This window comes from Pipistrellus hanaki (genome assembly GCF_964339955.1).
Source record: "Pipistrellus hanaki genome assembly, chromosome: 3".
NCBI lineage: Eukaryota > Metazoa > Chordata > Mammalia > Chiroptera > Vespertilionidae > Pipistrellus > Pipistrellus hanaki.
The window spans coordinates 63295833-63309773 of record NC_140505.1 but is presented as its reverse complement, the minus strand read 5'-3'; the positions used below and the strand labels follow the sequence as shown (position 1 = coordinate 63309773).

The following is a 13941-nucleotide window of genomic DNA, read 5'->3' as shown; positions in this document are numbered from 1 at the left end:
GATCGCTCTCTGCAGGGTGATCAATCACAGGGCCCCTGGACTATGAGAGGGCACAGGTTGGGCTGAGGGAACAGCCCCCCTGAGTGCATAAATTTCATGCACTGGGCCTCTAGTTTACTGAATTACTACAGTGTGAGTATGTCACCTTAGGCAGATTTCATGAATTCTGTGGGTGTTAGATTTTCTTTTTTCTTTTTAAAAAAACATATTTTATTGATATTTTACAGAAAGGAAGGGAGAGAGATAGAGATCTAGAAACGTTGATGAGAGAGAAACATCAACCAGCTGCCTCTTGCACACCCCCCACCGGGGATGTGCCCGCAACCAATGTACATGCCCTTGACCGGAATCGAACCTGGGACCTTTCAGTCCACAGACCAACACTCTACCACTGAGCCAAACCGGTTTTGGCGAATTCTGTGGGTGTTAGATTTTCAATTGATTAATTATCATCTCATATTGTTATTTTTGAGACCTAAGTATTAAATATTAAATTTCAATAATCTATGATAGTGTGATACATAAAAAAAACTCAAAATTTTCTGTTTTTTTCTATTTTTAATTTATACTCTCACCTTTCATTCTAGTAAAGAGGAAAATATAATTTTCTTTATGTACACTGATTTTAATACATTTCTTTTAATGTGGACTACATTTTTTTAAATCAGAACAGAAAGCATTTCACATTAGACATTTAAAACTAGGCTTAAGAGTATGTTAAATTTCTCTAAGAGCTAGGCCATTTAGCATACAGAAAGAAAGTATGCAATTAAACAAACTTCTTGGCACGTAGCCTCTTGGATATGGCTAGTGCTGAACAAAGCAGAAATGACAGTTGTGTTTATTTGGAATGAGACAGTAGAACAGACTAGGTCTTCTAAGCCTGCAGAAAAAAAAAATGAAGTTAATACCAAGGTAATATTAAAGTTCCTTGTTAGGAGTAGAATGGTAATGGATAGTTGAAAATAATTGGTAATTCTGGAAATAAGTACCAATTAAGTTAGTTCTTATCTTTCTGTCTTAAACATCACTGGAGACTAAAACCTTTCATTTTTGTATTTGACTTTGGTTCAAGATAGTTATGGAAATCCTGTAGTTGTTTTTTTTTTTTTTTTTTTTTTTTTAAGTATAAGTCCCTATAAACTTAACTTGATTTTAGAAAATTACTGAAATAATATTAGTATAATTTGCCATTCTTTGCTAGTTAGAGTGTGCCAAGCAAAATAGATTGTTTACCTGAAATTGTCTTAAAATAATTTACAATATCCTTAAATCTTTTGATTGAAAATTGACAATAAAACTAGTTGTAGCTGGTTTGGCTCAGTGGATAGAGCATTGGCCTGAGGACTAAAGGATCCTGGATTCTTTTTCAGGCAAGGGCACATGTCTAGGTTGTGGGCTCGACCCTCACAACATCATTGATGTCTCTGTCTCTCTCTTCTCTCTCCCTTCCTCTCTGAAATCAATAAAAATTATTATTTTTTAAATAATAACAATGAAAGGAAATAATCGCCCTCCATGGAGACCACTGTGAGAGATAAGATTCTATATTTCATTTACCTTTTACACAGCTATAATGTTAGTCTGTGTTCAGTTTAATGTCCTGATTTGTTTATTTATCATTGGTAAATAATTGTTTTATTGATTCCTTGAGAAATAGTGACAGAAATCGTGTGCAGGATGATTAGTGGGAAATACTTGGGGGAATGTGCAAGTCCAGCGGGATATAGAAGTAAAACTTCAAAGCAATTGGCCCAGAGGCATCAGACAGTTTTTTAGCCCAGAAGTTGGAATTGCACTTTAATGAAATAATGAATTAAGGTGACATAATGAATTGAGATGATGGTAGAGGACTGTATGCCCACGTCTATTAATCATTGGATTCAATCTGATACCATCGGTGTAACCATGAGTTCAGCAGTTTCCTCTGGCCAGGGAAATTTCTGGGAGGAGAATCTCCTGTGACCTGTATAGTCAACAATGCCAGCAATGGGGAGAGGAGTGCCCGGGCCTTGGATTGGGACTCTATTATGAGAAAAATTGCATCAACATTTTTATAGAAATGATATTTGTCATATACCAGTAGTTGAATAATATTCAATAATGGTTCCTGTTAAAAGCTACATCATATTTCATTGTAAAGAAATTACAAAATTACTTTTCCATTCTGCTCTTGTTCCTGGTTTGGATTGTTTCCAGTTTCCACAAGGGAAATATTGTTGGAATTATGATTTTATTTTCTCTTCTTTCTCTTATTTTTTAAAATTTTATTTTTCAATAATTTACACTTAATTAAATTCAAAGACATATTATTCAAGTGTTAAAAATATTAACATAGTTATTACCCCTCATATAATCATTATATTGTTTAAAATGAAACATTTTAAAAGAGTTTAAGACCTTATATGACAACAGATTTTGCCAGACAATGGAGTCATGCACTGCAAAACCATCAAACATCTTGACATTATCTACATGTATTCCACACTAGGCATGCACTTATTCTGTCATTATAGGTTTATGTAATAATCCCCGATACTGCCAACCTAATCACAATCCCAATTAAATATACATCTTTATGTAACACCTTTTTGGTATATAATTCAAGCTATTAATATAATAAAATATTTCTGAGAAAGACATGAAATATTACCTAGAATTCAAGGGAGTGGAAAATTACATATTAAGTCTAATGGTAGTCATTATACATTATTTAGTACTATGTACTTTATGAGTACTTAATTTTTTTATTAGTAAATTTCTTTTGTATACTTATTGGTTTCTTTCACAGACTTTTAGCTTTTTAAGGATGGTTTTAGATTTGGAATACATATCTTTGTCTCCTTCATTACTAGTTCCGCTCATCCTCATTAGTCTGACTATGTTGAGATGTTAAAAGAAATAAATTATTTTTCAAATCTGCTCCACTCTTTTATATACCACAGCTAATCATCATATTTCATCATTACTCGTGGCCTAAGATTTTGGACACATTTTATTTGGGATTTGCATGTCTTTTTAAATAATGAATATCATAAGTGACAGTTCATCTTTATAATCTTTGCTTTTGTTTTTAATTTTTTAACCTCCCAATTGTTTTTGTTTTGTTTTGTTTTGTTTTTAAATATATTTTATTGATTTTGTACAGAGAGGAAGGGAGAGAGATAGAAAGCTAGAAACATCGATTAGAGAGAGTCATCGATCAGCTGCCTCTTGCACACCCCCTACTGGGGATATGCCCGCAATCAAGGTACATGCCCTTGACCGTAATCAAACCCGGGTCCCTTCAGTACCCAAGCCGACGCTCTATCCACTGAGCCAAACCGGTCTCGGCCTCCCAATTGTTTTAATTTTTTACAATTAACTTATTTTCTAATTTCAGTTAACATGCAATATTATATTAATTTCAGATGTACAACATAGTGATTATACACTTATATACTTTACAAAGTGACCATCCCAATAAGCCTAGTATCAATCTGAAACCATACATAAGTACTACAAAAATATTGACTAAATTTTCTATGTTATACTGTACATCTCAGTGACTATCTTTATAAATACAATTTTTAGTTCTTAATCTCTTTCACCTTTTTCACTCATCCCCAGCACTGTCCAACTGGAGATACTTTTTGACTTTTAAATTATAGAGAGTAAATTTTACATTACAGAAGGTAATAGTGAAGAAATGATATAAAATAGAGAGTGCTCTAGGCTCTGGTTGATAAAACTTAAATTCTACCTTTTCTATCTTGCCCCATTCACTTCCAGCCCTCATCGAACTTATATTACCTAATGTATAGTTTATTCTTATTAAAAGAAAGGGTTTAATGACCCCAGATTTTTTTCTGCTTAAAAAAGAGCAAATTCCAACATTAAAAGTATACTATTTATTTTCAAAATGACTTTAAAAGGTGATAATATTATATCATTTTTTCAGTTAGATATTTTTAGGCCAAAGTTCATGGTAGCATCTATGTCTGCTGACTTGAAATTTAGCACTCTTGATTAGATTGAACTACACCCAGCATACTGAGCTCTGCAAAATGAAGATGCAGTTTTCAGAACAGAATGCACTTAAGTAACATTTTCTGTCACAGTAGCATTTTGCCTTTACAAGCACTTTTCCTGTGATTTCTTTTCTTTTGCTTTTATTTTCTTTTGAGAAATAATCTGAAATGTTGATGACTTCTGTCAGTTACATATTTTTGACTGATTTGTGCTCACAACACAGCACTGCTGGATCATTGTCTAATAATTTGTTGAATTCCAGCTATAATCAAGATGCTTAAATAGTGTATCACAAGGATTTAGCTCTCATGGAAACAGTTTTCTAAATGAGAGTTAGAACACCTTAATATAGTTACTGTATTTATTTTTTTAAATAATCATTAACATTTTAATTCATTATCTATCTGTGCCCTTTACCATATTCTTCAATGAGGTAAATTAGGTTTAGAATGGTCCTTTCTAATAACAATATATTTAATATATAATGTACATTTAATATAACTTTTTGTTGCTGCTAATCCTCACCTGAGGATACTTTTCTTTTCTTTTCTTTTTTTTTATTTTTTTTCTTTTCTTTTAAATATATTTTATTGATTTTTTTACAGAGAGGGAGAGGGATAGAGAGATAGAAACATCTATGAGAGAGAAGCATGGATCAGCTGCCTCCTGCACGCCCCCTACTGGGAAAGTGCCTGCAATCAAGGTACATGCCCTTGACTGGAATTGAATTCAGGACCCTTCTGTTTGCAGGCTGACACTCTATCTACTGAGCCAAATTGGCTAGGGCTCAGGATATTTTTCTATTGATTTTTGGAGAGAGTGGAAGGATGAGGGAGAGACACACACGGAGAGAAACATCAATGTAAGAGAGAGAGATTGATTAGTTGTCTCCTGCACACTCCCTGACCAGGACCAGGGATCAAGCTTGCAGCTGAGGTAAGTGCCCTCGACATGAATCAAACCCTAGACCCTTCAGTTCTCAGGCCAACGTTCCATCCATTGAGCCAAACCGGATAAAGCTAATATACTATTTTTTTTAACTGTTATGTTATCCTTAAGAACACTTTTTATTATATATATATATATATATATATATATATATATATATATATATAATAAGTTTTCTTCATTTGTACTGCATGTGATCACTACATGATGTAATTTTCAAAAACAAAGCTTTGAATCAGTATATGAATTAACAAACATTTGAGACCTTCTTTATTAAGATGAATTTCTATGTAAATTCTCATAAGAATAGGCTCTATTTGCAGCAGGAAAAAATGAATACATAAAGGACTGACAAGACAGACAGCCTGTCACTGCAGCAGCTGCTCCGATCTGTACAAGAGACGTGGGAGAGAATGAGCAGCCTGTCTGTTTTCTTGCTGCTCTGCGTGGAATGAGCTGCTAAGGGGATCATGGCCTTAGGCTTGTCTCTGCGCATGCCACTTAATTGGAAAGTGAAATATGTGAATTTTCCTAAGTTAAAGAATTCCACACATGATAGTCTTATTATTGAACATGTACATTTGCTCTACAATTTATCTTTAAAGATTATTTGCTTTAATTGACTTTACAAAAATCTCTCATTGATATAATTTAATGATCAGTTGGATAACAATGTTAACTGGGCCAGTTCATAACAAAATCCTGAATGCTCACTCTTTACATTTTATTTTCCTTACAAACTCTTAAAAGTATTAAACATAAATTTGTGTTTCTAAAATACAACAAAATTGTGTTGAAATTATTTGATTGTATATACTCATTAAATTGAGATATGTGAACTAGAAGCCTGGGTGTCCAAGAATTATGTGAGGGAGTAAATAACAATTATGTATAGAATTTTGGCTGGTTAAAGAGATAGATACCATAGAAAAGATAAAGACAAAGATCACAGATCCTTGTGGAGACTAAGGAATATTACAAGTATTTCTAGAGTGAAGGAGCTTGAAAGATAATAGGCAATGGCTTTAGGATGAGACACTTTAACTCAGGATTGCATAGGAATTTAAATTACTTGTAACTACAATACCTGGCATATGGCCCTGGGGAAGATGAGTGACCACAGTGGACAGAGAACAAGCCTATTAACCAGGAACCTTATTGACAGCACGTATACAATCACCAACAATTAGGGCAAGAGTGATGTTTTGAGATAATGAAAGTGAGCTAAAATCTTCCAAAAATAGGCAGGAGTGAGAACTATAGATTACTGAAAAGAGGGGAGGGTAGCAATGGGTCAAGTCTAATGATATGCTAGGTCAGTAGGAAAGAAAACAAGAAAAAGGTGTAAGATAAACTACCCTACTTACAGTTCTATTGGTACAAAGGGTTATGGAAACAAAAGCCAACACTTAGAGGGATTAATGGAAAGCAGTGTCTACTTAAAAGATCCAATTTTCAGGACAAGATGGTAAAAGGGATGTTGAGATAAGAATTTGAGAAAGGAGAGAATTTTTCAGTAACTGAATATGAATTGCAGTGTGCAGTTTCAGTAGTTAAGTTGTAGTTAAATAGTTAAGGAAAGAAAGAGGTAGGATTAGATATGAGATTGCTTAGACTATTATAAGAATTCGAATCACGCCAAAACCAGTTTGGCTCAGTGGATAGAGCTTTGGCCTGAGCACTGAAAGGTCCCAGGTTCGATTCCAGGTCAAGGGCATGTGCCTTGGTTGTGGTTGCGGGCACATCCTCAGTAGGGGGTATGCAAGAGTCAGCTGATTGATGATTCTCTCTTATCGATGTTTCTAACTCTCTATCCTTTTATCTTCCTCTCTGTAAAGAAATCAATTAAATATATATTTTAAAAAGAATTCAAATCTAGGGGATTAGAAAGGAGCCCTGAAACCATTTTAAACATGGATTATGACCAAAAGCACTTACTGCTAATATACACATGGCAGATAGTACTAAGGAATCTGTTAGTTCAAGAGAGAAGTGGTGGTAATTCCAGGTGGTGACATTATGGGGTTTGCAAAACACCCTACTGGATATGTGGAGTCTAGTTAACTAGTAGTTAACTCTTAGCATCTTCCTCATTAGAAGCAATTAGGACCTTTTTTTTTTTTTTTTTAATTCAGTCAAAGAAATAATGGAAACCAAGAAAGAATTTTAGTTCAAACATGTGGGATTCCCACTTGACCCAAGTCATAAGTGCTGGCTAAATTATTTCCAGGGCTCAATGCAAAATAATGATGCTATACCTCTTGATCAAAATTAGGAAAATGAAATACTGTTAAAAGGACTATAATTTAAAGTGTCTTTCTTTTTTTCATATCTCTCACAAATGAATACAGTGAGTTTTATTTGTTGTCAAATACTCTAAAGAATCATGAAAGTTTTAAATAATTTGGAATGAATTTTACCTATCATTTTTATGATGTGCAAAATCAGTTTAAATTCCAAATATAAGAGCAACTAATTTATAGGTGAAATCACCAAAATTATACAATTATCTTTTTCCTCTTAATTTTTTTATTCTTTTTCATCACAGTTTATCTTTCGTATGCCATCTTCGGCCTCCAACTCCCTCCTCCCCTCTGCAGTTGCCACCCTATTGTCCATATCCATGAGTTCTTTTCTTTTTTTTTGCTCAATAGACATGAAAAGATGCTCACTATCACTAATCATCAGAGAAATGCAAAATTAAAACCACAATGAAATATCACCTCATACTTTATTCTTTTATGCTGTATGCATGCATAAGAATTTCGTTCTTACCAAAATGAAGAAACAAAAACCAACTCATGATTTTTGACATGTGTACATTCTATCATAACTGTTTATATCTGTGTAGCTTATGAATAAGGAAGGGTTGATTGAAAAGAAAAGAAAACATATGTTTCCTTTTATTTCTTTTACTTCAGTGTAACTTTTTGGCAAATATAGGAAGTAATATAATTATAAATGATATGATAAGGTTTCTTGAGTGTTCATGTTTTTTAAAACTTCAATTTTTTATTTTTTATTTTGTTTTTGAAGCATGTTCTTGTTCAGTTTGAAAGTGCAGCCTTTCAAGACTGTCAGTGCCCCCAGGTAATCAGTAGTTAATTGTAACAAGCTTCTTTTACACTTGCTTTGAGTCTCATTCAAAATCCACATGCACCGTGAGTCTACTGAAATGTTGTGTTCTTGGGACATTGGGTATGCTGTATGCGAATGGAACAACAGGAACAGCTATACACACACAATGCCTCTGTCTCCTTTGCTCTCACGTGTGTTCTGTTGTCCCATTTGCGTTACAGCACAAAGTTCAAGACAAATCTATTACAAATTTTACAAATGTGACAGCAGAGCATTAAACCAAGAGCAGGACTCTTCAGAGCATGGAGCCTTGTACAACCTCATGCAAAAGGTTTAATAAAAATTAACATAGAGTAGAATATACATTCTTCAACCTTTCCATGATTCCAAATTGCCTAGACAAATGTTTATACCAGTAAAATTTTATTTTTGAATTACATTTTTTATTATGCAGATATACAGAGGTTCAAATAAAATATTTCTAGGAAAATTATTTTGGAGGAGTGCTGCTTACTATGCAAATTAATTTGATACGTTTTTTAAGGAAGTTATTTCTGTCTCAGCTATCATCATAAAAATAAATGTTAGTGAAATATTCTCTTCGTTATTTATACTCAATTACATTTATGGAAAACCTATATATGTTCTTCATTCCCTGACCAATTAAATGCTTTATGAGTTGATGGACCCTTTTGGGCTTTCTATTACTGCTTTTATCTTTTAATGTCTCTTGCTCTCTGTCCCCATTACATGATTTTGAAAAGTCCAGAACTCATAAGTTTATGCAAAATATTTCCAATCATTTTATACTAATGAAGCAGGTTTGAATTGTAGAAGTTCGTTGGGTTAAAAATGTTAAATTTTTCATGTTAAAGCTCTAGTCTAAAGCTATTATTGTACATGAAAAAATTTATTTTTCACTTTGTGCAATCATCTTTGGATTTGAAAGACATTTTCAAAACAGTATATATGTCTAATTAGTAAATATAGATTAAAAATTTTCTCAGATACCTATGTGAAATGTAAATTTATGAGAAGAAAATTTGCAATGAATATGTAATAAGCTCCAGTTGTTTTGTTGCTCTTGTTTTAATTATCCAAGTTCTATCTGCTTACTTCATTTATATTATCTTTATCTAATTTTAAAGAATATTTCTTCTTCTTGTGCCTTGACCTATGTTTTTGAAGATAAATTCTGTTATTAGATTCACTTTGGAGGGGGAAGAAGAACGAAGAATATTTTTTCTTAACATAGGTACACATTCATCAATTTAGATAAGAATTCCATTGGAAGTCAATAAACAGAGAACACAAAAAATGTCAAAGCTTGTCAGCTAAATGACTTTTGGAGCTAGGGAGCTTAGAAAAGTCACCCAATTTATGAGCACTGGATTAAGTGAATGAAGTATAGCATGATCAATTCCAAATACATCTTACATGTGATTGTCTAACCATTTGTTCTCCCTTTCTATTTCATTCTCCTCTTCACATGATCTTTTTATTTTCCACCAAATAATAGGTTATAGTATAAGAGGCTTTAAAACAAATTATATATCAGTGTGTTTGGTATAATAACACACTATAAATTTAAAAAATACATGACATTAATGTTATCATTAATCACCAATGTTTAGATAAGTATTGGTTCAAGAATTTTACTAGAGAATTAAAGGAACTAGTATTATAACTACATCTGGAATATTTGCCTTCTGTGTTAAAAAATAATAAACCAGTTACCTTTATATCTAGATTATAAATAATTCATATATTTTAGGATTATACTTGTTCATGGTAAATATTCAATTCATTAATTTTAATTTTATAGTATATTAAATAGGTCAGTAGATTTTTTTTTATTTAAGAAACAAAGAAATATGCATTACTCTGATGACATGTGAATATGCATGTGCAAGTATCAACCAAAGGTAAATTAGACTGGGTCTTTAAAAATTATAGATTTGTTTAAATTAAACATTTTTGAAAATATTTTGTTCATAAATTATAAATTTAAATTGGATTTTACTCTTATTTTTTTAATATAAGGAAGGCACTGAAGTAATAAGTAGTGATTAATTTATTTATCTATGTCATTTATCTATCAATATATCTATATTCCAATATAGTGAATATGATATCACATATCAATTTATTATAAGAAAAAATAAAATAGTGAAAACAGTTATATGTAGCTATTTCACAATAGCCTTATTGGTAATATATATATTAATTTGAAGATTTCTTAATGATCCTTATTAGCAAATTGAGTGTGTTTTTGTTTTCTATACTTTCAATCATTTGCCATATTTTTCTGTGTATAAGAAGCTGTTTTTTCTAAAATTGTTAGATTGAAAATTGAGGGGCTTCTTGTACAGGGAAGTCAGCTGAGGAGGAAGCCACAGGGTGCATAGCTGGCCATACCTTGTCAAACAGGTTTCCTCCAATCACGAACCTTATTGTTACTGACATCAGCTGATGCTGTAATTGGAGGTGGAGATGGAGAGTATGCAGATGCAACAGGAACCAGAATGTTCTGAGCCCATAATGATAAAAAAATAAAAAGATAAATACCAGTAAGTGATTGTCTTACTCCGCAAAGTTCAAAGTGAATTAATCAGCTCTACAAAAGAGCATGGAAATAGAGCTGCAGAGAGACACTTTGGACCTCCTTCCACTGAGTGTATGATCAGACAGTGAAGAAAAGAGAAAGAACAACTCCTTAAGGGGCCACAAAGGAAGAGGGCCCTCAGAGGAAAACCTTGGATTGTGGAGCAGTGCCAGAGTGGCTTATGTGTGTCAAGGAAGCTTTTCAATGTCAGGCAAGAATGTTTCCAAGCAAAATGAACATTGTTGATTTTACAGGAAAAGCAAAATGGTGCTTCAATTTCATGAGGAGAGAAGGGTTGGCCATGAGAACATGAATAAAGTTAGCCACCAGTTTATGATGTTGATTTCACATAGACAGACAGTGACTCAGAAGACAGCAGTGATACAATAGAAGCTGAATAAATTGATATGTGTGGAACTAATAGTGATGAAGAAGAGAGCAGTGAGACAACAGAGGCTGAATAAAGTGATATGTTGCATAATATCATAGTACTGGTATATAAACATTACCTGTGGTAATTACTAAAATGTGTTCCTTTTTGTTTAAAATATTGATTTTTTTTAATTTGGGGTTGGGAAAATATGGTATTCTCTGAACATATACCTTATGGCCACACATTTACACTTAATTTTTATTATTTCTCCAATCATTATAGGTTTTAATTTACTCTTGCTAAAACAAAACAAATTACTAAAAAATCATGACTATTAAATACAAGTATTTTCTCTTAAAGATATTTTGTTAAATTACATTTAGCCAGTGTTTAATGCACTAAGGGTACACTTATTAAATAATCACACCATTAAGCATATGGTGAACTTTTAGCAAGTATCAGAATAGTAGAGACAAGAAAATCATTCCTATTTTGTCATCCACGATCCCCCAAAAAGGGAAGAGGAAATATGAAAATATATACACAGACTCACACACTTATGCATATTTATCTGCATAGATTTGTTTCATTAATTATGGATAGTAGCAATTATTTTTTAACTTTTATTTTTTGGTGACACAGTCACTGTAATTTACTCCTACTATAAATAGGCTTAGAATTGAAAAAAAATGTATATATTGCTGCATTAATTTGAGGATCCTCAAGCCATTTAGTTGATTTGTATATAGCCTTATTTGTATATAGCCTTAAGTGAGGTTAACCATTAATCAATACCTTTTAATACACTGATCTAAAATTTGAGATACCAATGACACATTTAGCATTTTGAACATATTTTTAAATCTTGGTTTAGGCTGTGACCTGTGGTGTTATAAATTGATAACAAGTTGTTCACTATATAATATTTTAGTGCTTCCAGTTATTACACTTTAAAATTTAATTTCTCTTTATATCCAATAAATATTTTTTCATAGTCTTTGACCAGTTGGCTTTATGTCATACTTAGCCAACTCAATAACCCTAGGAAGGAATTATGGGAAAGGATGAAGAGGAGTCATATAAAATTAAAGATCTATAAAAATATAAAACTGTTAGAATAACAATTTTAAAATTAAACTAATTAGAACAGAAAAAGTATAAATGTTAGTAGGATCTGATAGCTGTGTGCTAAATGGAAAGAGAAATACTATCTCTTTCAGGCAAGAGTTGCAAAAAAAATGGCAGAGGAACGATGTTAATTTGATAGAAAAAATGAGAGGATAAAGGCAGCTCACTTTTTAGTTGTGCCCTGTGGGTCTGTCAAGATCACTGAGCTCTTTTTTATATTTTCTGTCTCATTATCTAATAACGTGAAGCTCAAAAGTGACAAAGTTAAGGAGTTTAAATTTAGGAAGAAAGATACAGAGCATTTAGGTTTTATTTTAGCTTTTTCACCTCCAATTTGCAATTCTCCAGTTGTTAGAGAGGGGAAGAATTGTGTATTTCACTGGGACACTGGAAGTCTAATCTATATATATTAGAGAGAGAAGGAGATACAGGGAGAGTTAGAAATATTGATGAGAGAGAAACATCAATCAGCTGCCTCCTGCATGCCCCCCACTGGGGATGGAGCCCTCAACCCAGGCATGTACCCTGACTGAGAACTGAACCATGACCTCCTGGTTCATGGTCGCATTCTCAATCCCTGAGCCACACCAGCTAGCTGGAAGCCTATTCATGACAATAGTATGGGCAGATTAAAATATTTTAAAAATATCAAAACTGCTGTTTATTAAAATATGTTATATATATATATATATATATATATATATATATATATAACATAGTTTTATAATATATCTATATGTATTGTAATCATTCAATTTTATTGAATATCTGTGGACAATAGACCAATATGCTACTGCATATTTCCTATTGTGAATTGAAGTGGAAAAACCATTCTGGGAGTCACAAGACTTGACCAAATTTGGTGGATGTCACATTCAGCATTTGTTTATTAAAGTAGGTATTTCACGTTTTCAGCATAAATTGTTATAGTCTGTAAACTTTCACATGAAGTAGATGATATTTCTTAATGCTTAGGATGCATATAAATTTATTTTGTAAATGGAAAGTAATGGTTATATCTATATTAAAATACATCAATATTAAAATCATTCATTTTTAGTGAATATGCAAGATATTATTGAAGACACAGCACATTTTATATAAAGAAAATCAAAACTCCAGCAAACTCTGAAATTGAAGATTTTACAGCCTCATTATGAGCAGACATTATTTGATTAAAGGAGATAAGAGGTAAGGTGACCTAGCAGCAATACCAGATATGATTTTATAGTAAAAATCATAGCTACATAATGCCATGTCAACAGTTATGCAAATAAATACTTGATCTTCTTATTTCAATTCATTACAAATGTTATATAGGGAGCTAAGCTTCCTCCTGAGAGGAAATAAAAATTCTGAAAAAGAATTTAACATGAATGGTAGAATCTCAGATGGGAGGTGGAAATAGGTGGGGAGGGTGGGGAGAGATTAACCAAAGACTTTATATGCATACACCATGGGCACAGACAATAGTGTGGTGAAGGCCTGGAGTTGGGGGCATGTGTGGTTAGAAGGGGTCAATGGGGGAAAAAGGGACATCAGTAACACTTTCAATACAATAATAAAGATAAATTTTAAGAAATGAATGATAGGTGCTCAAGCATGTACCCTAATTTTTTAAAAATATATTTTTATTTATTTCAGAGATAGGAGACAGAGAGGAGAGGAGAGGAGAGAGAGAGAGGGGAGGGGAGGGGAGAGGAGGGGAGGGGAGGGGAGGGGAGGGGAGGGGAGGGGAGGGGAGGGGAGACGAGGGGAGGGGAGGGGAGGAGAGGGGAGGGGAGGGGAGGGGAGGGGA

At 32.9% G+C, this 13941-nt stretch overlaps 1 pseudogene across 1 annotated transcript in view; it reads left to right on the top strand.

Moving 5' to 3' along the window:
* The window catches only part of LOC311619645 (eukaryotic initiation factor 4A-I-like), a 130964-nt pseudogene that overhangs the window by 115505 nt on the left and 1518 nt on the right, over positions 1–13941 (top strand). The gene's annotated exons all lie outside the window — the stretch shown is intronic.